This window comes from Vigna umbellata, chromosome 9 (genome assembly GCF_029865625.1).
Source record: "Vigna umbellata cultivar VRB3 chromosome 9, Vumbellata_1.0, whole genome shotgun sequence".
Lineage (NCBI taxonomy): Eukaryota > Viridiplantae > Streptophyta > Magnoliopsida > Fabales > Fabaceae > Vigna > Vigna umbellata.
The window spans coordinates 16,571,483-16,597,438 of NC_142173.1; the positions used below are offsets into that span (position 1 = coordinate 16,571,483).

Consider the following 25,956-nt stretch of genomic DNA (forward strand, 5'->3'; position numbering starts at 1 on the left):
GCTTTAGAAAGATCATATGTTAGCCCATTCACAGTACCCGCATCGTGGCATCAACCTCCTTAGACAACCATAGCATCTGCAGTATTGCAACATCGCTGTACATCGTCCGTACAATATAACATTATGCATCACAGAATTAGAGAATCTAACCCAAATGACTAATCCACTGAAAGGAAAAATCTCGACTTAAGTATTTCATCCTATAGTTTATTTTACTCAATATACAACTCCTAACAGAATGATTCAATATTATTGATTCGTCTTGACCAGGTGAAGAGATGAACGAGCAAGGAGAAGGAAAAATAATTCAATTAGAGACCAAAAGTTTAGTTACAGTTAAGTTGTATATTTGTTGGCTACCCAGGTATCAAAACAAACAACTGAGCAGCATTTTACAACGTGCATCAAAAGAAATTTGATCATATGGTAAAAAATTGGGCTAGTATCTTCACCAGTAATACACTTTCATTCTGCCTATCACCTGACTTCCAGACCCTGAAATCTCCATTAAAGTACCCAGCATCACTCCAACGTTTAAGAGAATTCAAGGAAAATGGTCCTTGTACGTTACCCGCGGGATCTCTGTAATGCCACATCAAGGTATCCTCCGATTGCACAGCGGGAACCAATTTTGTAGTACTTGCTTTTTCATTTTCTTCTTCGTCATCATCATCATCGCTTAGCTCTATAACCTCGGATGGTTGCATTTGTATGCTGGGCAGCGTAACCTGAATCTCAGATGGCTGTATCTGTTTGCTGGACAATGTAACCTCAACCTGAGATGGCTGTATTTGTTTGCTGGGCAGTGATCGAGAGATCTCCGCTTCATGTGATTTAGCTGGCTTAGACATGCCACTGTTATATGCAAAGTCAATTTGTTGCTCTTCCGCTTGTTGATCAGCTAAGTCATCATTTAGCTCTATAACATCCAACTGAGATGCCTGTATCTGTCTGCTGGGCAATACTTGAGAGCTCATCACTTCGGGTGATTCAGCTGGCTTAGACTCGCCATACTTATGTGATAAGTTTGTTTGTTGCTCTGTCGACTGTTGGATAGATAAGTCATCACTTAGCTCTAAAACCTCAACTTGAGATGGCCCTGTCTGTTTGTTGGGAAATGCTTGAGATATCTTCCTTTCATCTAATTGAGATGGCTTAGGTGTGCCATTTCTATATGCAGCGTCTCTCGGTTGTTCTTGCAGCTGTTGGACATATAAGCCACTGCTTGTATGAATCTGAGATGGCCAGATCTGTTTGTCGGGCAGTGATTGAGAGATCTTTGCTTCATGTGATTTGGTTGGCTTAGACACGTCCTTCTTATATGCAAAGTCTGTTTCTTGCTCAGGCTGCTGTTGGACAGGTAAGCCACAGGATTGGTGCTCTGCCAACATATACGAAGAACATCAAAGAATGACATTAGCATAAGTACAGCAATATTACCATCAAACATTCATAGATAAAAAACCAGCTTACAGTAAAAGGGAGAACCAAGGAAAATGAAAATGTTTATAACAAACCTGTAGTGTCATGTGAAGCGCAATTCGAAATAGAGCTATTCTTTGTGAAATCCAAAAGAGGAACATCTGGTGATATTCGGAGAATGGGAATGGACTTTGGTGAATTGTTTTGTGGTTTTACAAGATCAGCAATATCCAGTTTTGCATTTGTAACTGCCTTTGCGTCCTCAGTCACTAAAGATGATTTTGTACATGCGGCCTGCCAGAACTCCTGTAAATTGTTTTCTACCTTTTTATCTCGATCATCTGGAGTGGTAGATTCTGTTTCTTGATCATCTGCAATAACTTCAGGAAACTCACACAATAACCGTTTCTGCTCATCAGGTCTCTGAAGCTTCTCTCTTCTTTGTAGATATTCATCCAGTGTACTTCAACTTGATTAAGGAATCTTTGTTTCAAACAAATCCTTTCTTAAAATTTTACTTAAAAAGGGTCACTAAACAAACCTTATACACATGATCAGACAATAATTATATTGCACAACGTTGATTACCACGACTGACTGCTTTCTAAATCAGATGTGTACTACAGCACTGTAAAAAAGTTGAGACCTAGCTAGAAGGGATTGTAATGCAATCAGTCAGTATGACTTTCGAAAGGAGTAGCAGCTTTACGGTGGTATTTAGTTTTATTACACAAAAGATTTGTCTGATGCTGGATTTAAGAGAAGCACGGAAGCTACCCCGTCCTCTCACATGTCACTTGGGCATAACTCAAGTGATTGGTGTTTGGAGATCAATTGAGTAAATATACAAGGTAGGTGATGTGGTTAGGACGATAAATGCTTCTCCCTAAATCTATCCAACAGTATGACATTGAAAGAATTAATGCTGGAAATATTAGCCAATTAAAGAAGAATTATACAAGTGTCAGATGAAACACAGACAGACTGAAAAAGAATTGGTTTGATGATCCAAATCAATCAGGTGACCAACTCTAACTGCTCGGATCCGTGTTTAACTCAATCCAAAAAAGCTAGCTCATAAGATGAAGGTTGCCCCCCATATATACACACTACAAAACTATTTCTAGTTAGTTAGAATGACGCTAGTGTTTTTGTCAATACACCCCGTCACACCCAAACGTAGTCCAATAATAGATCTAGGATAAATACAATATAAATATAACAATCAAGAATCATGAAATAATGAAGTTGTGTCATGGGTTACTATGTATATATAAATTGCCTTAAATAGCCCACGGTGGTTTTTATTTATGACAAATAGTACAGTTAATGATGTACGAAGTATACTAGAGATCAAATTTAGTTGTATAACAAGGGTAGTGTAGTGTGTTAACTAGATTTATGCATCTTCTGATGCAAAAAATGGACGGGAAAATATACCACAATATAGAAAAAATTGTCAAATGAATAACAGAAAAGGATATTCTCTACGCCAACCCTTTTCATTCGCTCGATCAATGAGATTTTGTAGCAGAGTAAGTTCTCTAGCAAGCCACTGAAACAAAATCATCATCAAAAGAAAGCAGGAATAAGGGAATATTAGAGTAGAGTTAGGCGAAATAAACCTAGATATCAAAAGGGTAAAATCAGCTCTTATATGAAACAAGCATGTTAGGGACATGCACAGTTTCAATGTAAACACAGAACAAACAGGACAAGTTTATCCACCTGAGCATGAATGTACAAATTGATAATTGACATACAGACAAAAATCAACAAGAATGGGAAGAAATATCTGGGGTATGGCTAGCATGTATTTATAAACACCATAAGTAGTATCTAAGAGTTTCCAATACTTGAACTCGAGTATTCTACATATTTCCAAGAGTACTTGTATAGAGGTGATAGAATGTTAGGTACCTGGGTTTGGAACCTAACAAGAACACACTCAGAAGATAGAAAGAACAATAAAAGAATGAGTTTCTGTATTGATATTGAGAACAAAGTACACTGATAGCGCTAATGGAGGCCTAATCCCCCTCTTCTGGCCAAAGTCCAGATTTACAAAATAATACTCAATGATGCCCTTGACAACATACCAGGGTCTTATTTATACAATTTCTTCACCTTCTATCCTAAACCCATTATCCATTATATCCTCTTACCCTATATCCTAACATTACACCCCCTTCAAAACAACCTTGTCCTCAAGGTTGGAACTGTGAAGCTTGATCTCCAGGCTCCTCTTCCTCATCGTGTTACCATATGAAAGACACCCACTGGCTATTGCCCTCCAATTCAGGTATGGAGGTTTGGGTGGTGGTCGAAATGAGAGACAAAATTTATGGGACCATTTTCGTGTCTTCATTATTTCCTTGAAAGTGAGGAGCTTCTTATTCTTCCCTTTAAAATAACTTCTTCTACCGTTCAGCTTGCTCCCCCCTGCCTTTATACCATTCGGCTCCTTCCCCCTACCTTCAACCGTTCGGCTCTTGTTCCCTTCAATCGTTCGGCTCGCATTAACAACCCTTGGCAGAGTTGCTGCAAGATCTTCCCAAGAAAAATTCTTGGATTTTTGCTGCCAGGACTTGAACCCCCTGTTTTGTCTTGTCTTCCAGGTTCTTTGAAGGTTGGGTTTGTATTGAATTTTCTCCTTTATTTGAGGGTTGCTTTGCTTTCTTGATGTCCTGCAAAAGTTCCTTTCTTCTTTCCTCTCTCTGTTTCAGGCATTCTGAGTAAGGCAGACCGGTTGTTCCATACTGACACCACACTCTCGGCGGCTCCCGATCGGCCTAGGTGATTGGCCTCGGACCGCTTGAAAACTCCCGATTGGCCTGGGCTATTGCGCATGGCCTCGGACCGCTTGGCAACACTCAATCGGCCTGGGTTATAGCGATTAGCCTCGGACCGTGTCACCTCACCGCTCGTTAGTCCCCCAGACGACTGGTCTTCTATGGCCTCGGACCGCTCGACAACTCCCAATCGGCTTGGGCTATCGCTCATGGCCTCGGACCGCTCGACCAATGACTAGGAGACCGTTTTGACTTTAAGACCATTTGGCCTTTGACTGTAACTGTAAGACCGTTCGGTTCCGCTTGTCCTCTCACGTTCGGATTCAGCGGTTCTCTCCCGTTCGGCTCCAGCAGTCCGCTTTCGTGCGAATCTGTCAGTCCTCTCCTGTTCGGATCCGGTCCTCCTCTCCTTTTCGCCTCCCTGGAATTCTTCAACATCCCTTGCGATCCGCATCGCCACCATCAAGTCCTGCGGGTCATGGGGTCGGACTTGATTCCGTATGTCCTCTTGCAATCCCGCCAGAAAATATCCTAATAGCTGCTCGTCCAACACCCTCTTCGTTCTACGCGCAAATGTCTTGAAGTATTGTACATACTCTTCCACTATCCCCGTCTGTTTCGATACCGCCAAACACTCAACAATGGTTCCAAACCTTATCACCAGGGCTTCCTTCAAACCATCCCATGAACGATTCTTGGCTTTCTCCTTCTAGGCTCTGAACCAGTAGCCAGCACTCCCCTCCATCCTGATGTCGGCTAGGCGCACCTTTTTCTCCTCCGATACCCCTTGTAACTCGAAAAATTTCTCTGCACAATTAATCCAGTTCAGCGGATCGATCCCCTCGAAGACGGGTAGCTCCACCAGTTTCCACCAGCTGTTTTGCCCCTCGGTAGGTTCGCCTTCCCTTCCTCCTTCTTCGTCTTCCCACCTCGCCCTCCAATGTTCGTTGACGGACGCCTGAACTCCCTTCCGATAGCCTTTCCTGGTCGTGAGTCCGTCCTCCCAAGATTCGCATGACTTCTTGCAAGTCTTTCCTAATTGCAGCCGAATCTTGGCGCAACGCCGCTGACTCGACCTTCATTCCATCCACCGCTTCTATCTGACCCTCCATTACATTCAATCTTCCGTGGATTCTGCTCTCCATTTTTCCCCCAATTTGGATCTGGCAGGTCGGACCAATTTGTTAGGTACCTGGATTTTGGAACCTAACGAGAACACACTCAGAAGATAGAAAGAACAATAAAAGAATGGGTTTCTGTATTGATATTGAGAACAAAGTACACTGATAGCGCTAATGGAGGCCTAATCCCCCTCTTAGCCCTAACAGAGGCCTAATTCCCCTCTTCTAGCCAAGTCCAGATTTACAAAATAATACTCAATGATGCCCCTGACAACATAACAGGGTCTTATTTATACAATTTCTCCACCTTCTATCCTAAACCCATTACCCATTATATCCTCTTACCCTATATCCTAACTTAGAATGTGACACTGAATGGACAATTCTATTTCCCATGTGTCAGTGCTGGTAACTGATCAATTAAAAGACAACATGCAAATGAAATTATTATCGAGTTCATTATAATTTGCAACGGACCATGGTTTCCCACTAGCATTGCAACGTATTGAGAATAGAAACTCATAATAGAAGTATACAAAAAGTCAAGCAGCTATAGAAACGAATTTTAGCCTCTCCTGGTGCATAAACATATTACAACAAAACATATGCGTATAAGCAGACACCAATATTTTGGAGTAAAAAGCGGGAGTGGCTAAGAAATTACTCCAGCTGCCGACTCAAGCATTTTCCCATTAGGCGTGTGCTTACTTAAGCATATTTTGAAGATCACTTATTTATACCAGCTATCAAAGAGATCTTTTGAAGAAAAAGCAATTGTTTCCTGAAAATAATCTATTACCAAACATAGATTAGTGGTGCTGTTACGTATCCGAGTCAGAGACGAATTAATCACGATCATAGTAGGTAGAAAAGACAATGAACGAATGATAATGGGAGAATGAATCTCTTTTATTGATGGTAATATCTGAATAAAAAAAGTAAACAATAATTGGGAGCATAACCTCCCTCGTAGGATGCATAGCCGCATGTCAACAAAACTCAATAATCAAAAGCATGCCCTTAACCCTAAACTCTAGCTTTATTTATACTAATTATTTCCCGCTCATCTCATACTAAATATCTCCCTAGAATATATCTATATTTAATATAAATATCCCTATATTTAATGTAAATATTCCCCCGTATACTTCCCTAGCATATATCATTAATTATTGTTAGAATATTTACCCTATTTATCATGATTATATTGTGTCTAGGGTTACCTTATTTATCATGATTATATTGTGTCTCGAGTTACCCTGTTTATCATGATTATATTGTGTCTAGGGTTACCCTATTTATCATGATTATATTGTGTCTATGTTACCCTATTTATCATGATTATATTGTTGCAATTTAGTCCCTGCAGGCTCTATCAGTTAGTGATGACAATTTAGTCCCTGCAGGCCCGATCAGTCAGTAATGACAATTTAGTCCCTGTAGTAAGGGGGAGTATGTTTCTAGCCACTAGTCAGACACTATTCTGAGATGATACTCCCTGCTTTCAGCCACTACAGGCCCCAATTAGTCAGAGATGGCAGTCCCTGTAGTTTTGTTGCTTTCAGCCACTGCAGGCCCCAACTAGTCAAAGATAGCAGTCCCTGCATTTTTGTTGCTTTTAGCCATGCTGGCCCATCCTTATTTGATGACAATCCAATCTCTGCAGTTTGTCGTTGTCTACCACTCAGCATTCACTTTTGATGGAAATAAACTTTGTCAAAGTCACCCTACTTGAAGGTTCATGGTGCTAGATGAAGTTTTGTGGTTGTCCAATATTATTCTCCATAAGCTTATGAGGAGTCTCTTTGGTTACACTGGTTTGTGAGTCCAATTTGGTTTATAGACATTCTCTCTCGATGGTCTGAAGCAATCTTGCTCGGAGCCAAAGTTACCACGTCTATTGTCTCGACATTTTAGACAAGTTGATTTGGTTAGATTGAGTTTATTTATTCCAAGCTTGGCACATACAAGTTGTATGCTCAAGCTTGAGGGGAAATGTTAGAATATTTATCCTATTTATCATGATTATATTTTGTCTAGGGTTACCCTATTTATCATGATTATATTGTGTCTAGAGTTACCCTATTTATTATGATTATATTGTGTCTATGTTACCCTATTTATCATGATTATATTGTGTCAATTTATTTTTATAAATAGAAGATTATGAGAGGATCAATCAAGCCCTCAAGAATTATTTTATAGTTTAATTCTCAAGTATTATAAATATCTTATATTGTATATTTCCCTGGAATATATATTTATTTACTCTAATTATCTTATATTGAATATTCTCCTCAAATATAGCTCCCTTTACTGTAATTAGTTCCCGCCCATCCTAACCGCTGTGACAGTTAGGATGGTAGCTCTTCAATCGCTCGGCTCAGGTCCTTTGCTGCTTCACACCGTTCGGCCTGGTTGCTCCCCTTGTCCACCATTCGGCTTGCTCGCTCCCTACCTTCCACCGTTTGGCCTGCTCGCTCCTTGTCTTCCTCCGTTCGGCTTGCTTCCCCCTGCCTCCTACCGTTCGGCTTCCGCTCTTCACCACCTTCCACCGTTCGGCTAGACCTCTCCACGCCTTCCACCGTTCGGCCTTTACGGTCAATACCGATCGGTCTCACTTCCCTCCTACCTTCCTTTTTCCTTCTCATATACTTTCCAAACCTTATTATTACTCCCTGCCTTATACCGTAACAGGTGCTGTCAACATGATGAAATACAGGAAACTTTTGTTGGTCCTTTTTTTTTTCTTCCTAAATAGAGAATTCACACACTTAATTATGACTTGGATTTGGTTAGTGAGATTTGTGATCAAGCTATGTTTTCAATTTATTATTGGTAAAATTTGCTAATTGAAATCTATACATTATTTTTCATTTATATGATATATTTCAAGCTATTTTTAACGTATCCTCCGTTAATTGTACAATTTGACTATATTCACGTTTCAAAAACCAGCTTGACAAATTATGAAGAAATCATGATCAGAAGCACAAACAAAGCAACCAAAACACAAGGTTCAACTACAGTTCTGTACATACATGCTTAGTCATATCCTCATGCAATACTCTTGCTCTGTGCTCCATATCCACCTACCATGTATAAAAGAAAGTGTCACATTCCATACATTTATTAAAGCATCAGACCCAGTATCTAGACTCTAGAGTAAAACATACTTCCATGAATACAGAATACACTGCCCTATTCCTTTCAGTTCACAATCTATGGAAGTGGATTGTTATACTGCTATAGGAATTTCACCATATTTAAAAAAAAATAAAAAATCAAAGCAATTGAAAGAGCTTACGGTCATAGGTCTCTTGACCAAGCCATCTTTGACTCTTCGGCGCAAATCCTCACACTCCTCCTGAAACCATAGTTACATAATCTCAAACCCACCATCAATTTCCAGTCAACATGTGCTTAATTAAAACTGTCACTTAAGTATTCAAGCATTAATTTGATAGAAATTAATCAAGAACAATATGCATACAGATACCTAAAAACTTTTGGCTTAGCACCAGAATCAAGCAATAATTACTACTACTTTTGCTAAATAAAGAAAGATAAAACATACCTCAGAGAAATTATCATCTGAAAGCATTTGAATTCTGATGTCCTTAAAGAAACCAGAAACCTGAAGGTGAATTTCCCCATTTACTTCAGAACTCTTTTTCATACCTGGATACACCCAAAAAAATTACACTTCAGCCTATTAGAAGAAATAAATGCCATCGTCTATTTTTTCTATATATGTCACATTCAATTGTCAATTGCATGCCAAATTCACAAATAAATAATAGATTAAGACAAAACACTAAGAGAAATAATTCCATGAAGGACCGTGGAAAATTAACTGGAAAGCAACTGGATTAGAGTTTTTTTTCACTGTTATTTGTTGTGAATAGTCCAAAATATTCAATTAGGATGAATCATAGCCGACACAAGACCTATATTAATGTTGTCAAAAAACAGTACATGATCATGAACAACTTTTTCCTAGTTATTAAAACCGTACCCAACACGAGGTTATTGGATTAGATTGATTTGTTCATTGTCATTCATGGTGAATTCTCACAATTTAGGGTAGAATCTCATATATCATTATGTTGAGAATACAATCCATATATACAAGGCTAAGAAGCTATTTTAGGAAGCATAATAATAACTCCTAGACAACCACATCCCTATGATTCAAGGATATCCCCATTATTCACAATAATTATAATCTGTTAAATAAGGAAAAAAAATATAACTAATAAAAAACAATGATTCTGACAAAAAAACAAATTCTAACACTCCCCCTCAAGCTGGTGAATAAGTTTTTCCATTCCCAGCTGGAAACAATACTCTCAAAGTTGTTGCTGTTTAGCCCCTTCGTTAGAATATCTGCAAGGTTGTCTTGTGAAGAGACATATGGAGTGCAGATTAGATCACTGTCTAATTTTTCTTTGATAAAATGTCTGTCAACCTCAATATGTTTGGTTCTATCATGCTGCACTGGATTATGAGCTATGCTAATAGCAGATTTGTTATCACAATAGAGTCTCATTGGTTCATTCAATTTTATTCCTAAGTCTGCCAAGATGATCTTCAGCCAAAATAGTTCACATATCCCTTGAGTCATTGCCCTGAATTCTTCTTCAGCACTGGATCTGACTACCACATTTTGTTTTTTACTCTTCCAAGTCACGAGATTCCCTCCAAGGAAAGTGCAATATCCCATAGTGGACCTCCAATCCACGATTGACCCTGCATAGTCTGCATCTGTATATGCTTCTAGACTTACATTCCCATTTCTTTCAAACAAAATTCCCCTGCCTAGGGTTCCTTTCAAATAGTGTACAATTCTTAGTGCAGCTTGTAAGTGAACCTCCTTCGGTTGGTGCATGAATTGGCTAACTAGACTCACAGCAAATGCAACATCAAGTCTAGTGTGAGATAAATAAATCAGTCTACCAACTAGCCTTTGATACATTTCCTTGTCAACTGTAGTATCTTCTTCTGCATTTCCCAATTTCATGCTAGGATCAATTGGTGTACTTGCAAGCTTGCATGTTGTCTTACCATTTTCTTTCAACAAATCAGTGATGTATTTCTGTTGAGATATGAATATTCCCTTTTTAGAATGAGCCACTTCAATTCCCAAAAAGTACTTCAATTTTCCCAAGGTCTTAATTTCAAATTCCTTGGCTAGATGTTGGCCTAACATCTTTTGCTCCTCCTCCTCATCCCCTGTCACTATAATATCATCCATACACTAGTAGCACGGTTACTCCCCTTGACTTAGAGTGTTTAATGAACAGAGTGTGGTCTCCTTGACTTTGTTTAAAGCCCAAACCTATCATAACTTTAGTAAACTTCCCAAACCATGCTCGTGGTGATTGTTTCAGCCCATACAAAGCCTTTTTTAGCTTGCAAACAGTGTTGGCAGCTGTTTTTCCCTTATATCCAGTGGGCAATTCCATGTAAATCTCCTCTTCAATTTCTCCACGAAGGAAGGCATTTTTAACATCAAATTGTTGCAAGTTCCAACCATAATTAGCTGCTAGGGATAATATCACCCTAACTGTGTTCATTTTTGCAATTGGAGCAAAGGTTTCCATGTAATCCACTCCATAGGTTTGAGTAAATCCCTTAGCTACTAACCTTGCTTTGTACCTCTCAATGGACCCATCACCCTTATATTTTATAGTATATACACACTTGCACCCTACTGATTTTTTTCCATTTGGGAGAGCAACCAAAACCAAGTACTATTCTTTTCTAATGCTTCCATTTCCACATCCATGACTTGTTTCCATTTTTTATCACTCATTGCCTTAGATAAAGAGGTAGGTATGGTTGTGGTGCTTAGGCTTGTGAGGAAGGCTTTATGGGTAGGTGAGAAGTTTTTAAAGGATAAGTAGTTGGCTAGAGGGTACAGTGGCTTGGTGGTACATTTCCTAGTTTCTTTCCTAAGGGCAATTGGAATATCTAGGTTCTCATAAAGTGGTGCTGGACTGGATTCGGGTTCCTGCAGATTCTGAAAATAAGAGGTTGGTTCAATGGAGATTAAAAGATTAGGGTTAGTTACCTCATGTAATGCTGGGTTGGATTGTTGGACATGGACAGATTCTGGAATGACCTCTGTCTTCCTTGTATAAACCAATTTTTTCCCAAATCTTACATCAACTCCATCTTGAGTGGGTTCCTTCTCAGCTGTTATGCTTTTAGTCCCTATTTTTGGCCAGAAGATCATCTTCATTTCTTCCAGTCTCCCCCTGAAGATGATCTTGGTGGATGTAACTTTGGTGTTCAAAAAAGGTGACATCTATGGACACAAAGAATTTTTTGGATGGTGGGTGATAACATTTATATCCTTTTTTGTTGATGAGTATCCTATGAAAACACATTTTAAGGCTTAGGATCAAGTTTACCTCTATCACTATGTGCACATGGACAAAAGAAACACACCCAAATATTCTTGGAATAAGGTGGTTGGATGTGGACACATTAGGATAAAAAGAGGACAAAACCTCCAGGGCTTTTGGAAGCTAGAATACTAGGGGTAGTCTATTAATTAGATAACAGGTAGTGAGAACAACCTCCCCAAAACATTTTAGGAACCTTATGTTGAAAAAGAAGGGCTTGAGTTTGGTCTAGAAGGTGTCCATTTTTCCTCTCAGCAATCCCCATTTTGTTGAGGTGTTTTGACACAAGATGACTCATGAATGATGCCTTCCTTTTGACAAAAGGAAATAAGCCCGTGATTAAAGTAATCTTTAGCATTATTGGATCTAATCCTCTTAATGCTAACACCAAATTGACTTTTTACTATGGAGAAAAAACGCTGAACCACATAGCTGGCTTCAGATTTTTGTTTTAGTAAAAAAACCCATGTGACACGAGTACAATCATCTATAAAGGTGAGAAACCAACAGGCACCAGAAACATTTGGGACAGTTGAGGGACCCCACACATCTGTATGAATTAAATAAAAAGGAAAAGTGCTCTTATTATTACTAACTGGAAAAGGAACACGTTTGTGCTTAGCAAGTTCACACATATATCTCAATTGAGACTTGCCACATCTAATTTGCTGAAAAGGGAAGGGAATAACAATTTTATGACCCTAAAGGAAGGATGTCCAAGGCGACAATGATGTAGGAAGACCTTTTCCCTGTTGGTCTTTATTGAATCAGAGAAAAAAGAGGTGTTATTTTCCAGGTCTGGTGGCAGATTTGGATGGTCCAAGTAATAAAAGCCATTCCATTCTCTAGCATGTCCAATCATCCTCCCCGAGTACTTTTTCTGTAAAATACAAACATTGTCATAAAAAATAGCATTACATGATAGATCTTGTATGAGTTTCTTTAGGGAAACTAAACTGATAGACAATTTAAGAATATGAAGGACATTTTTAAGGGTTATAGATGGGCTTATTTGAACTGCTCCTTGACCTGCTGTAGTCATTAGAGAGCCATCGACTGTGGATATTTTCTTGTTGCTAGGGCAAGGGGTGTATGATGAGAAATTTTTAGGTAGGGGTGTCATGTGGTCAGTTGCTCCAGAATCTAGTATCCAATATGGGTTAGGGTTTTTATATGAGGTATTAAGTCCAAAAGAAAGGAACTCGTGAAATGTACCTGAATGTGCCAGTGAACAACTACCTGATGACTTATCCAACTTGGTGAGGAATGATATCATCTGTTCTACTTCATCCTGGTTATTTATCATCATTATATTGTGTCAAGGGTTACCCTATTTATCATCATTATATCCCACTTCTGACACCACTGTTGGGGAGGTTCGATATACACACATATCTCCACACTGGTAAGATATTGTCCGCTTCGGGTTAAGCCCTCACGGATTTGCTTTTGGTACCACTCCAAAAGGCCTCTTACCAATGGAGGTATCTATGTGTATATAAACCCATGTCCAACTCTTCTTTTATCCGATGTGGGACTTTGTTTGTACCCCAACAATTATATTGTGTATAGGGTTACTCTAATTATCATGTACTCTTGTATCAATTTATTTTTATAAATAGAAAATATGAGAGGGATCAATCAAGCCCTCTAGAATTATTTTACAGTTTAATTCTCAAGTTGGTATCTGAGCAGGTTGTCTGAGACTCTTCCGACTCTGTCTTTGTTGCCGTCGGTGGCCAGCACCGCCACACGGCCTTCAAAATTTCATCTTTTCTGAAATACCTCGATGAGCAGTCCCGCTCTCCTAATAATATCAGATATTTCCAATGCGTTTTTTTAGTTGTTTCCCACCGTCGTCTGCCACCATTCGCTGCCTCAGTATAGTTCGACGACCAGTGGATCTAGATCGCCTACTTGAGCGCCGCCACGCGTGCCACATCTGTCCGACGTCCCCCGCCGCCATCACGTTTTCTCCGGCAAAGTTAGGGATTTTGTCGCCTCAAGGAGCGTGACCCATCCTTGGTGGTCGCTGCCTCATTCTCCTCCACACGCACCGTCACTAACGACTTCTCTACGATCAGCTTCCGGCGTGTGTTTGTCACAAGTCACCTTCCCAATGTCAGAATCATATCGCGCCACTACCGTTTGTTTAGCTGGACCAAAAGAAAAAAAAAATCTTTGTTTCAGCATTGTTCCTTATCCTCTTTCATAATGTGTGTTTAGCTTTGCATATTGTCGCAGCTTGTGATGTTCCTGATGGCTTGTGTCATTTGTTTACAAGTCTCCAAGCAGAGTCAGTGCTATTAGCTGGTTAATACTAAGGAATTTCAACACCAAAGTCATAGGTTGAAGGTTCCTCATGGCATGAGGGGGAGTCTATTTCTGGCAAGATTCAGAATCTTAGTCAAACAATTTGACCAGTCCTTTGTCAGATTTGTTTTTGGATGCTTTGATAAATAAAGGAGACCATTATTATCTTCCACCTTCACGATTTGTCATCGACGCATCGTCATTTCCGTTATTTGTAGTGAGGGGGAGTACGTCTCCCGCCACTGCAATATGTTTCCAGCCATTGTATGCCCCATCAGTCAGTGATGGCAGTCCCTGTAGTTTTGTCCTTTCAGTCACTGCAGGCCCCCATCACCTCGTCAGTCAGTGATGGCAGTCCCTGTAGTTTTGTCGCTTCCAGTCACTATAAGCCCCCTCAGTTAGTGATGACAATTTAGTGCCTATAGAATGTCGTTGTCTACCATTGTTGGTTGTCATCCACTTTAGTTGGAAATCTCATTTATCGAAGTCATCTTTGTTGAAGTTTCGTGGTTGTCCACTGATGTCCAATATTATTCTCCATAAGTTGTTGTGAGTTGTTTGTCAATCTGTGTTTTTGCACTTTTGCTATCCGCTGACCATTGTCATCGGTTTGTTGCACACTCTTGAAGATGAGTCCTATATTCAAGAAGAGTCTCTTTGTTATGCTAGATTGTGAGTCCAATTTGGTTTATAGACATTCTCTTTGGATGATCTGAAGCATACGTGCATCTTGTTCTAAGTCGAAGTTTCTAAGTTCCTAAGAGATCTCAGATTGAGTTTATTTATTCTTGATACATACAATTTGTATGCTCCAGCTTGAGAGGAAGTGTTAGGATATTTATCCTATTTATCATCATTATATTGTGTCAAGGGTTACCCTATTTATCATGATTATATTGTGTCTAGGGTTACTATTTATCATGATTATATTGTGTCTAGGGTTACTCTAATTATCATTGATTATATTGTGTATAGGGTTACTCTAATTATCATGTACTCTTGTATCAATTTATTTTTAAAAATAGAAAATATGAGAGAGATCAATCAGGCCCTCTAGAATTATTTTACAGTTTAATTCTCAAGTAAGTGGAAGCACTCGTCCTATGTTTTCTTCATTGGTTGCAGCACCTATGTTTGCCTGTCCACCCTTTCTAGTGTTGTCTCCCTTTCTAGTGTTGTCTCCCTTTCTTCCCCACTCCTTGTCACGGTGTTTGGATCCCCAATCTCTACTAGGTGGCTTTCCATGCAGCTTCCAACATTTATCACGAGTGTGGCAAGGCTTGTTACAGAAGGTACACCACACTCCTTCACCTTTCTTCTCCATATTGGCTATTCCCCCCTTTTTTTGGTCAACCATCATGGCCGATCCAGCAGCTACCATGGCTGAATTTTCCATGGTTGGAGTTTCTAGCATTATTCCCCTTCTACTTTCTTCACTTATGACCATAGCTACTACTTCATTAATACCTAGAATTTTTTCTTTTCCAAGGATATGGACTCTCACTTGATCAAAAATCAGAGTTTAGCCCCACCAAAAAATCATAGACTTTATCTTGCTCAATATACTCTTTGAGCATTGCAGAATCATCTGAGCACTTCGCTTTGATTACCCTGTAATGGTCCTTCCATAGGGATTTAAGTTGATTGGCATACTCTGTAACAGTCTTATTGCCCTGTTTTGCAACAACAGTTTTCACCTTCACATCATATATTTGAACAACATCTTTAGCTTTGGAGTATGTTTGCTCCATTGCATTCCAAATTTCCTTGGCAGAATTAGGAAACATGTAAGTATAAGTGATTTCTGGGATCATGGAATTCCATAGCCATGTCATGATCATAGAATCCTCTTCATCCCATTTTGTAAATTTGGGATCTTCTTCTTTAGGAGCATCTTCAGTCAAGTGGTTAGCCTTCCCTTTTCCTTTCAAAGTTCTGCAAACAAGTTGGGCCCATTTCAAATAATTCTTCCCATTCAATCGGTAGACAGTGTTGAGGTTCTACAGTTGTTCCAAATTGCTCTGTGACCCAATATTCACCACTTCAGCATGTTGGTCTGCCATGTTCACACAACCGTAAAGCAGTACTACAAGAAACACAGCAGCAATGAAAGCTGCACTGCAAAAAAAACGCTGCAGCAATGAAGGTTGTTGTCTAGGGTTGTGAGCGACAGCAATGAAGGCTGTCGTCTAGGGTTGTGTGCAACAACAATGAAGGCTGCCATCTAGGGTTTTGGTGTGCGCAGTCAGAGGCGACTCCCAGAATTTGAGAGCTCTGATGCCATCTCACAATTTAGGGTGGAATCCCATATATCATTATGTTGAGAACACAATCCATATATACAAGGCTAGAAAGCTATTTTAGGAAGCATAATAATAACTCCTAGACAACCAGATCCCTATGATTAAGGGATATCCCCATTATTCACAATAATTATAATCTATTATAAGGAAAAAAATATAACTAATAAAAAACAATGATTCTGACAGAAATAAAACAGATTCTAACATGAATAAATCAAATCATTCAGTTAGGACTACCATACCCAGCCTTGACTTAGGGCATGCTCAGATGAACTTCTCTATAAGTCCTTTATAGGAGAGAAAAAATAAGAGGAAAAATTAGTATTAGCTTCTCCATAAAGTAAAATTAGCTTATGCATGGGTTAATTTGTAGAATCTCTCTCAGATAGTTTATATAATTTTCTATTAACTTGTACACAAGTTAGTTTTAGCCTATAGAGAAGTAAATTTCATTTATTTTTTCTCTTCTAGAAAAACTTATAGTGAAGTTCGTCCAAATAGATCGTGTACTAATAATGCCAAAATAGAGTTCATAATAATAAGCACATGAGGTTTGCTTTATTATGAGGATCCTGCAAAAGTCATGTAACAGGCTTAGTTAATTTTGTTCATTGTTATCTTTGTGAATACTCTTCAATCTAGCAAATTTGACTAATTTGCCAGATCATCAGATGCATTTGATCTAAACCAATAATGTAAAAAAGAGAGTAAGTACATTTCAGTTTCTTTTTTATGTTAGAAACATAAGAATTCAACTTAAGCGGTTGATGAACATACCTATTGAAAGTGAACTGTACAACTGGTAGAAAACAAATATCATTTATTTGAATTATTAAGAAGTGGACTTTAAGTCTAACTCAACTCCACAAAACCGGCGTGTAAGGTGAGGTTTGCACCCACTTATATACTATAAATTGGTCTTACCTCTAGTCGATATAGGACTTCCAACACACCCCTCAGATATCATGATATTATGTTAAGAAGTGAACTTTAAGCCTAACTCAATTCCAAAAAACTGACTTGTAAGGTGAGGTCTGCGTTTACTTATATACTATAAATTGGTCTTATTTTTAGTCAATATAGGATTTCCAACATAATGCAATGTTATAATTAATGAACAGAGGCCAGATTACCTGTGATTTGCAAAAGCTGATGTGAGTTTTTCTGAAGGTAATCATTTGGGTCACTTTTGATTCTTACGAAGCTTCCAACCACTTTAGTTTCAAAAGTTTCGGGGTCAGTTAGAAGCTTCTCAACTAGACTTCTCTTCAAATAAACAAGCTTGATATTGGCAGGAACAACAGCAGCAAAACAGCTCCTCGGTTTTTCAAAAACCGGTTTCTTCAGTTGACTCCTCTTCTCTGAAGGTGCTGTTCTCGGGGTTTCACACATTGGAAAGGCGTCATCCTCTTCTGAGTCAAACAAAACATCATTAGAGGATTCCTCACAATTCTCCGCAAAGTGTGACTCAAGCAAGTCATTGATTTTCAACCGGCTAATGGTCTTCCTTTTAAACAGCGAGTGAAGCTTCTCATCACACTCAATTCTCTTCTTTTTGTTTTATGAAAGAGATTTTTCTGCTTAACATACTCCATTACAATATTTGCAACCTCGCTTTGAGCTATCTCCTTGTCTGTATCTCTACCAATGGATTGGAGAAACAAAATAAGGGAAGCCGATCCCCATCCATGAAATTCCTTTTCTTTGTCCTGTATTTCCTTTTCCTCCTCACGGGTGTCTGGACCTTCCCATTAATTTCCTCCATCCAGAAAGAACCACCATAAGATTCATCATCCATTCTCCCTATCATAAATAGATCCAATTTCAACCTTCTCCACTAAATGCTCGCAGTCTTCTACCTTTCCAATTCTCCCCTCCCCATGCTCTCTCTGTTGCTAATCTCCGACTAAAACAAATTGATTAAAAAAAAACAGACATAAATTGGAGAAGCAATTAACATCCATCAAGAATATTTTTCAGACAAAACGGTTCGTATCAATAACATAATGATAACAACAACAAAAAAATGACATGCATTTTCCATAGGCTGAAACCTAGAAAAATAGAAAGAGTTGAACTGAGAGCAGCACCAAGAAGAATCAGAGATTATAACATGAAAAAAATAGAAAATTATCCATAAGAAACACACATTCAGAAGCAGAACTAAACAAAAACCTTATAAATTGGTCTTCGCCAATACATAAACAAGCGCAAAGAGACATGCAATTCGGTGAAAGAAGGAAAAATTAATAGACAAAATTGAGCGAGCCAGGGAGAGAGAGAGAGTAGTCACTTCGGTGAAAGTCGCGTTGGCTGAGAGTGAGACGGTTATGAGATAGTAGCGGCGGTGAAAGTTCGAGAAGAAACAGAGAACTCTGCTCTGATTGATTGTGGAGGCAGCTCTAAGAATTGTCTCTGAACAGAGTGAACAAGCCACACTGAAGAGCAAAGTGCCAAGAGAAACGTTTGGCAGGTTGGAATCTAACTATGAAGCATGAAATGGGCCCACATGACCAAATAAAAAAACAATTATGTAACTTTTTACAATTATTAATCTTTTATAGAAAATTATTAGTTGATTTAATTATCTCCACCCTTCTTATTTTTTATTTCTTTGGATAAATAATGTTGGAATAAATAAAAAGGTTAAATACTTTTTAGTTTGAAGATTTAGATGTAAAATTATTTTTTATTTTATTTTTATCTTAAAATTTTAACCATAAATTAATATAGTAAGTATTAATTTAATTTTTTAATTTTTTTTACTTATTTTAAAATAGTGTTTGAATTTTTTTATATTATTTTTCACATGTTTTATGTTAAATGTCAGTCTAAAATATTATTTTAACAAGTCTTAAAAAACTAATACAATTAAACTAAAAGTATTATATTTATTATTTTTTAAGTTTAAGGTTAAAATATATCAAAATTTTACATAAAAACAAATTTTAATTTCATATTTAAATTTAGAAAAAAAATATTTAATTCAAATAAAAATAAAACAACTCACAATGTTTAATTTTATTATTGTTTGGTTTTATTAACTTGGAAATTGAAGTAGGTGATTTGTTCATTTTGGAACATACATTGTACAATGTTTAAGTAAATTGTTGAGACTCATGAACTTTTTGTAGTATTGTACTCATACTATGAAGTGAAGACAAACTTTGGTTGGATCTTTATAACAAATAGCAAATGTGGCAATTGACATGGTTAGTTCTATTTTAGGGAGGTTTTGATAAAAACAAAATTGCACACTCACACCATTTCTATCTTACTTTTAACCTTACCTTTAAAAATTTACTTGAAGTTAAGAGTTCACTTTTACTACACAAGCACAAATAACTACTATTTATACTTCAATATATATCATTCCTTTGTTTTTTTCTCTGGTCATTTGTAGTATGTCTCTTTTCTAAGTAAGAAATTTTAGAAAATGATGTTTTCAAAAACATTAAAGATAGAGATTCCTTAAGTTTAAAACAATAATCTCTTTACTACTAAATGTCAATTATGGATAAAAATATTTTTTTGAGTAAAATTAGCATTGAACTCCTCCTTCAAACGAATTTGATGAAGAATCTCCTAATCATAGATATTTTTCAAAATAATCAAATTGTTTTTATATTTAAACAAGTGTTTGATATTATATTAAAGTTATATATATACACATAATCTTTGTATTGATATAATGGATTTAATTTTTATAAAATAAATTTATTTAATTTTAACTGTTTTTTAAAACAATATAATTGTATGTGGAATTAAATTAAATTTTGTTTATAATGTATAATAATTTTAATAGAAAGTATTATATTATTGTTGTTTTTGGTAATATAGAAGTGTTAGGAAAGAAAAAGTAATTTTTCTAGAAATATTACTACAGTTGAATGGTATAGAAACTAAAATGTTTATGGTAAATTTATTTGTAAATTCATTCTGAGTTGATAATTAACGTTTTAAATTTAATATGAAGTTAATTATAAATTTTTAATAGTAATATTAACTTTAAAAAAAGTATTTAAATTTTAAATATTATTCTTATTATTCTACATAAAAAATTAAAAAATTAATTAATCAACTAATATAACCATTTGAAACATCTGTAAATAATATTTGTATATAATAAATAATTAAATATTCCTTCTAAAAATATTAAATAATAATTAAATAATGAATATAATAAATAATGATTGTATTGAAAAATAATAAGATTAGTTTAAATATGAGTAAATAATTATTTTTCAAAAAAAAATGTAAATATTGAAATTTTTAAGCACTTGGCATCATAGGCTAATATTTATTCATAAAAAAAATTATAAAATAAGTTCCAAGGATTTGTTCTTCTGTTTGCAATCAAATAATATAACCATTCGAAATATATGTAAACATTTGTATATAATAAATAATTAAAAATTTTATCTAAGATAATATAAAATAATAATTAAATAATGTTATACAATATAATAATAAAATGAGATGTTAATCAATTAATTTATATTAAACTAGACTCATTAGAATTTTCTAATATTTTTACATAACCCAAATTACATCAACTAACTAAAAACATGTTAATTTAGATCGATTTCAACCAAATATATATCATGTTTTACAATATGTAAAATAGTATTTTGAAAGAAAACATGAATTTTACCCGACACATGCATACATACATACATATATATATATATATATTATATATATATATATATATTATATATATATATACATATATACATATATATACATATATATACATATATATACAATATATACATATATATACATATATATACAATATATATATATATACATATATATATATATATACATTATATATATATACATATATATATATATTATACACATGTATGTATACAGTACTGACATTAAAATATAAACAACATATTTTGGTATGATTTACCTATATAGACTAAAAATTAATAAAACTAAACGTAAATGATTATTTGAACTTGAAAGTTAATGGATAACATTAATAATAAAATAAATTCATATCATTATTACCATTTGAGGTTTATCGAAATCCAGACACTTGCAATAAAAAAAAGTCAAATTACTGAAGCTTACTTCTTTTAGCAATGAATGGAAAATATAAAATGAAGGGGTAAACTTTTGTTGTTTCAATTAAATAACATAAAACAAAAAATGTTAATAATTCAATAATAAAAGAATAATTAATTATTAATTAATATAATACAATAATAATTGATGAAAACAATTAATTATTAAAAAATTATAAACTTTTATTGTCTCAAGTAATGAATAATTAATTATTAAAAGTATAAGCTTTAATTGCATCAATTAAAATAAAAGTTAGCTAACTAATTACAAAATAAAATAACTTTTAATTATTAACTAATACAAATTAATAATACAGTAATGAAAATAATTAACCTTTTAAGAAGTAAATAATAATAAATTAAAAGGTTTCGGCATTTATTAGCTTTATATTGTCACAATTAAATTAGAATATTAGAAGAAAGTATTGAATTAAATAATTATAAAATTTGTGAATTATTATACATGTAAAATGTTTTTTGTAACATCCCAAAATACAGTAATTACCATAATCAGAATTAATTACATTAAAACAGTAAAACAGTGCAGTCTTTACAATAATGGATCAAGGTTCCAAAAGCCGAACGGCTTGGTTACAAAAATAACGAGCTAAAAACATGAACAGGGATAAACTGGGACGAACGGTTTTACAAAATATTTAACCGAACGTCAAAACTGAAAACTAACATCTACAACCCTAATCTAAACGAGCGCTCTAGGGCTCGGCCTTGACTTCCACCTCGACAAGATTTTCTTCTTCAATGACGTCCTCCAGAGTGACCTCGCCTTCTGCTCACATCCACACGGATGATCATTGCAATACAGGACGAACGTACATAGACAGTTGACAACACAAGGAAAACGAAAGGGTAAGCTTAAGTACTTTAATTTATACATCAAACGTACAATAAACATTTCATTTCACACAAGCACAGAGTTTAACATATAACATCATCCAAATTTTATATGTATATATATATATATAAGACGACCGTCCGGACTGTATGAATCTGTGTAGTTACAAGCGTCCTTGCACCTGAGTGATGTAGTAACTGGGATACACCAAACAGCTGCCACTCGAGGTTAGTCCGTTCTTACGTCGCCCATGTTAACTGATGGACTAAGGACCTCCTGCCGTTCCCACACATGAACTACCCTCTTCTACGTGAAGATGAGTATCACGAAACATCAGGATGGACAGCGAGTCTTAACTTATCCACAGTCATACTTTACCAAATTTAATATTTAATATTTAATATATGTAAGAGTCGTTCCTCCCTGGAACGCTCGTCCAAAATCCATAATCATAGAATCACTCATTATAGTGTTCACACTGTAATTTCTTATAATTTATCATCATTCTCATCTTTAGTTTTAAGAGCATAAAAAGACGAACGTTCAGTCCTTTGAAGAATTAGGACGAACGTCCAAATAAGGTACTGGATGAACAAACATGACTATCTGTTTGGTCAGTTAAATGAAATGACTCGATTGAAGGTATACTGGTACTTAGAAAAATTTCATAATAAAGATCTTGGACCAGATTTAATGTAAGAAGGATGGTCAATAATACTTAGAATTTTCTTTGTCAAATTTTGTATATGGGAGAGCGATGCCAGTATTTGAACGAACGTAAGAAAATGAATATTTTAATACTTGAACGAACGCTATTTTATCAAATGGTTATTCAACATTACGAGCGCTTGGTATGGGACCGAGCACCGCTTATGACGAACGCTAGGTATAAGACCGGGCGCTATTTAGGACGAACGCTTGGTATAAGACCGGGCGCTATTTAGGACGAACGCTTGGTATAAGACCGAGCGTTACTGATTTTAAAGTTTAAAGTATTATATACAACTGAGCTGAACCGAACGCTCAGTCAGTAATTCAAATGAGGACGCTCGCTCTCGATCAGAATTCTTTCCGAATGAAAGAATTCCACTCTAAGTCAATTTCAGGAAAACCGTACGGTGTAAGACCATACGATGACGAACGTAATTTATCAGGGGAAGAATTATCATATCCAGATTTTTCAACTATCTTAACTCAACATTTCTCTGGTGATTCATACTTTGTAAATTCATATCATTTATTAATTCTCATACTATACAGATTTCATCATATTAATAAATCAAACTATACTATAGTCATACACCTTTCATACGTATCAAAATCAACATGCAATTCAACCAACAGAAAACATATTTAATATCATTGATCGTTCATAGAAGCTCAATCAGCATACTTTTCATGCATCCAATTCATATCATACAACATGCACGTATAAATTAAATTACTAAGCTTCCCTTACCTGGATAGCAGTGTACTCCCAAAAAGACAAGGTTTAGTTCGTCCTCTAACAGCGTTCTACCCTCAGGTTTCGCTCAACAATTTTCACTTAATCTAAAACACCAGAAATCAGAAGCAACTCAGAGCTATAACCTATGCATGCAACCAAACTAGGGTTCGCATGAAACCAAATGGACGAACGGTTAGCGACTAGAACTTACCAGTTCCGATCCCAATTCTGTTCGGTCCAGAATGACGTTCACATCTCCAGGAACGTTTCTACGGTGCTGAAACGTGATCAGAGAAGAAGCGTGAGAATTACAGTAGAGAGAAGTTGGGAGGTTCTAGAGAGAAGGTGGAGAAAATGGGGTTTGGGTTTTCGTGAGGAAGAAGGTGAATGCAAAGAGTGGGAAGAAATGTTTTCAGAAAATCATTTTTCTTCCCAACGTCAAACGAACGTTCACTCTCATGCAGACACCTGTTTTCCACTGCAGAATCAGAATGTTCTAACGTGACAATTGGCAGGCGTGCAGCAGAGAATGTGAGTGCGTTTTAATGAGACTGAGTGTGTGGCTCGGTGCATTTATGGAAGCAGTCAGGTGATTCAGCAGTGCATTAATAACAGATTTGACATGATAATTATGGTTTAATTTTCCGAGGTCTCACATTTTTTTAAAGTTAAAAAGTATAAAATTAATTTTAAATAATTTAAGTATTTATAAATCCATTTTAGTCAAATTTAAATTAACATTAACTTTTTTGTATAACAGTTATTAATAAAATTAATTTTAAGTAATTTTAGTTATTTATAATAAATAAATATTTACCTTAATATTCATTGACCTAATCCATGGTAATATAATTTATTTAATATTAGATATAAGAAATTACAAAAATATTTATATATATGAATATTCATAAATAAAATGTATGGTGAATAATTAGTATGTATAGATAACAAGTATATTAATATTTATTTATAAACTAGTCGACTACAGGTTAAATATGTTATTGGATAAATTCAGTGATTACAGAAAATCTTTAACGATTCTAACAAATAAGCATATCAGGTAGGAATATTATGCAAAATCCATCAAACTTTACTTTTAGTTTTATTTTATTTAATACTATTTTAATTTTAAAATGATTTTAGTGTTTAAATATTCAAAATTTATTTTTTTTGTGTGAATTAAAATATTTGCATGTGTTCCGGTATCCACATATTCAAAAAAATTCACATTTTTTTATGTGGTATCCTATAGGTAAACATGGGTTGCTATTTTTTTGTGGTTCGAATTATAGGTAAACATTACTCTGTCCAACTCAATATGTTCTAAGATATTAATATTTTTTTGCTTAATCTTAAATGTTAATAGAGTCATTGATACATCTTTTTATTCAACATATTATTTTAATTTTTAATAAATTATTGAATAGTTTAATTATTTATCACTAGTTTAATTATTTATTAGTTCTTGATATAGATATAGGTTACACTTCTTTCTCTTTCTATTATGTTTTTCTAGCCTATATATTAGTTTTAATGTATTTGTTAGAAAAGTTATGTCTTATATCTCAAAGGATGAATTGGATTTTGCCTTAAAAATTAATCTTTTCAAAAGATTTTGCAAAATTTTTAGTTTTTTTGAAATCAATGAAACAAGTATGATGAATGTTAAACTTTTGGCAAGCGTACCAATAGTCAACTGTAGTATAATGATTTTTTAAGTAAGAGTGTCGAACCCACGAGGAACAGTTTTGATTAAATAGAAAATTGTTATCTCAAACAGTATATACAAGGATGTTCAATTTGATTCATGATGGATGTTGATAAATAAAACTGCGTTGCGTGAAAGTAAAATAATAACAACAAATAACTTAACAAGGTTAATATGAGAAGTTGGGATTGAATTCATCTATCTCACTCGTCTGCAATCTGGATGAATACCAACATATAGCAACTGAAATAACCAATATTGATGCAACACACAAAAGTCATTTATATCGATTCCTCGCATATAAAATTCATAAGATCAGTTCCTTGAATATTGATTCCTCACATATCCAACAAACTGTCCAGCATTATATTCAAGTGTTATAAGCAATTGATAAACTGAAATCTATCCCTAGCATCACAGAATATCAAGTATTCTTGCTCAAATCAGGGTTTTAGAAATACTTCCCAGTCAAGTCTAAAATCCACATTCATGAAACTATGATC

At 35.5% G+C, this 25,956-nt stretch overlaps 2 pseudogenes across 1 annotated transcript; both read right to left on the reverse strand.

Moving 5' to 3' along the window:
- Positions 1-292: 292 nt before the first annotated feature.
- LOC124845242 (uncharacterized) lies at positions 293-18,813 on the reverse strand (annotated as a pseudogene). The gene is made up of 8 exons (XR_015782217.1): positions 18,658-18,813; positions 17,498-18,270; positions 8,913-9,016; positions 8,643-8,702; positions 8,377-8,427; positions 2,906-2,977; positions 1,518-1,881; positions 293-1,381 (listed from the first exon to the last, which is right to left on the reverse strand). The product of XR_015782217.1 is annotated as an uncharacterized LOC124845242 (transcript).
- Positions 12,385-16,124, reverse strand: LOC148192720 (uncharacterized; annotated as a pseudogene).
- Positions 18,814-25,956: the final 7,143 nt, after the last annotated feature.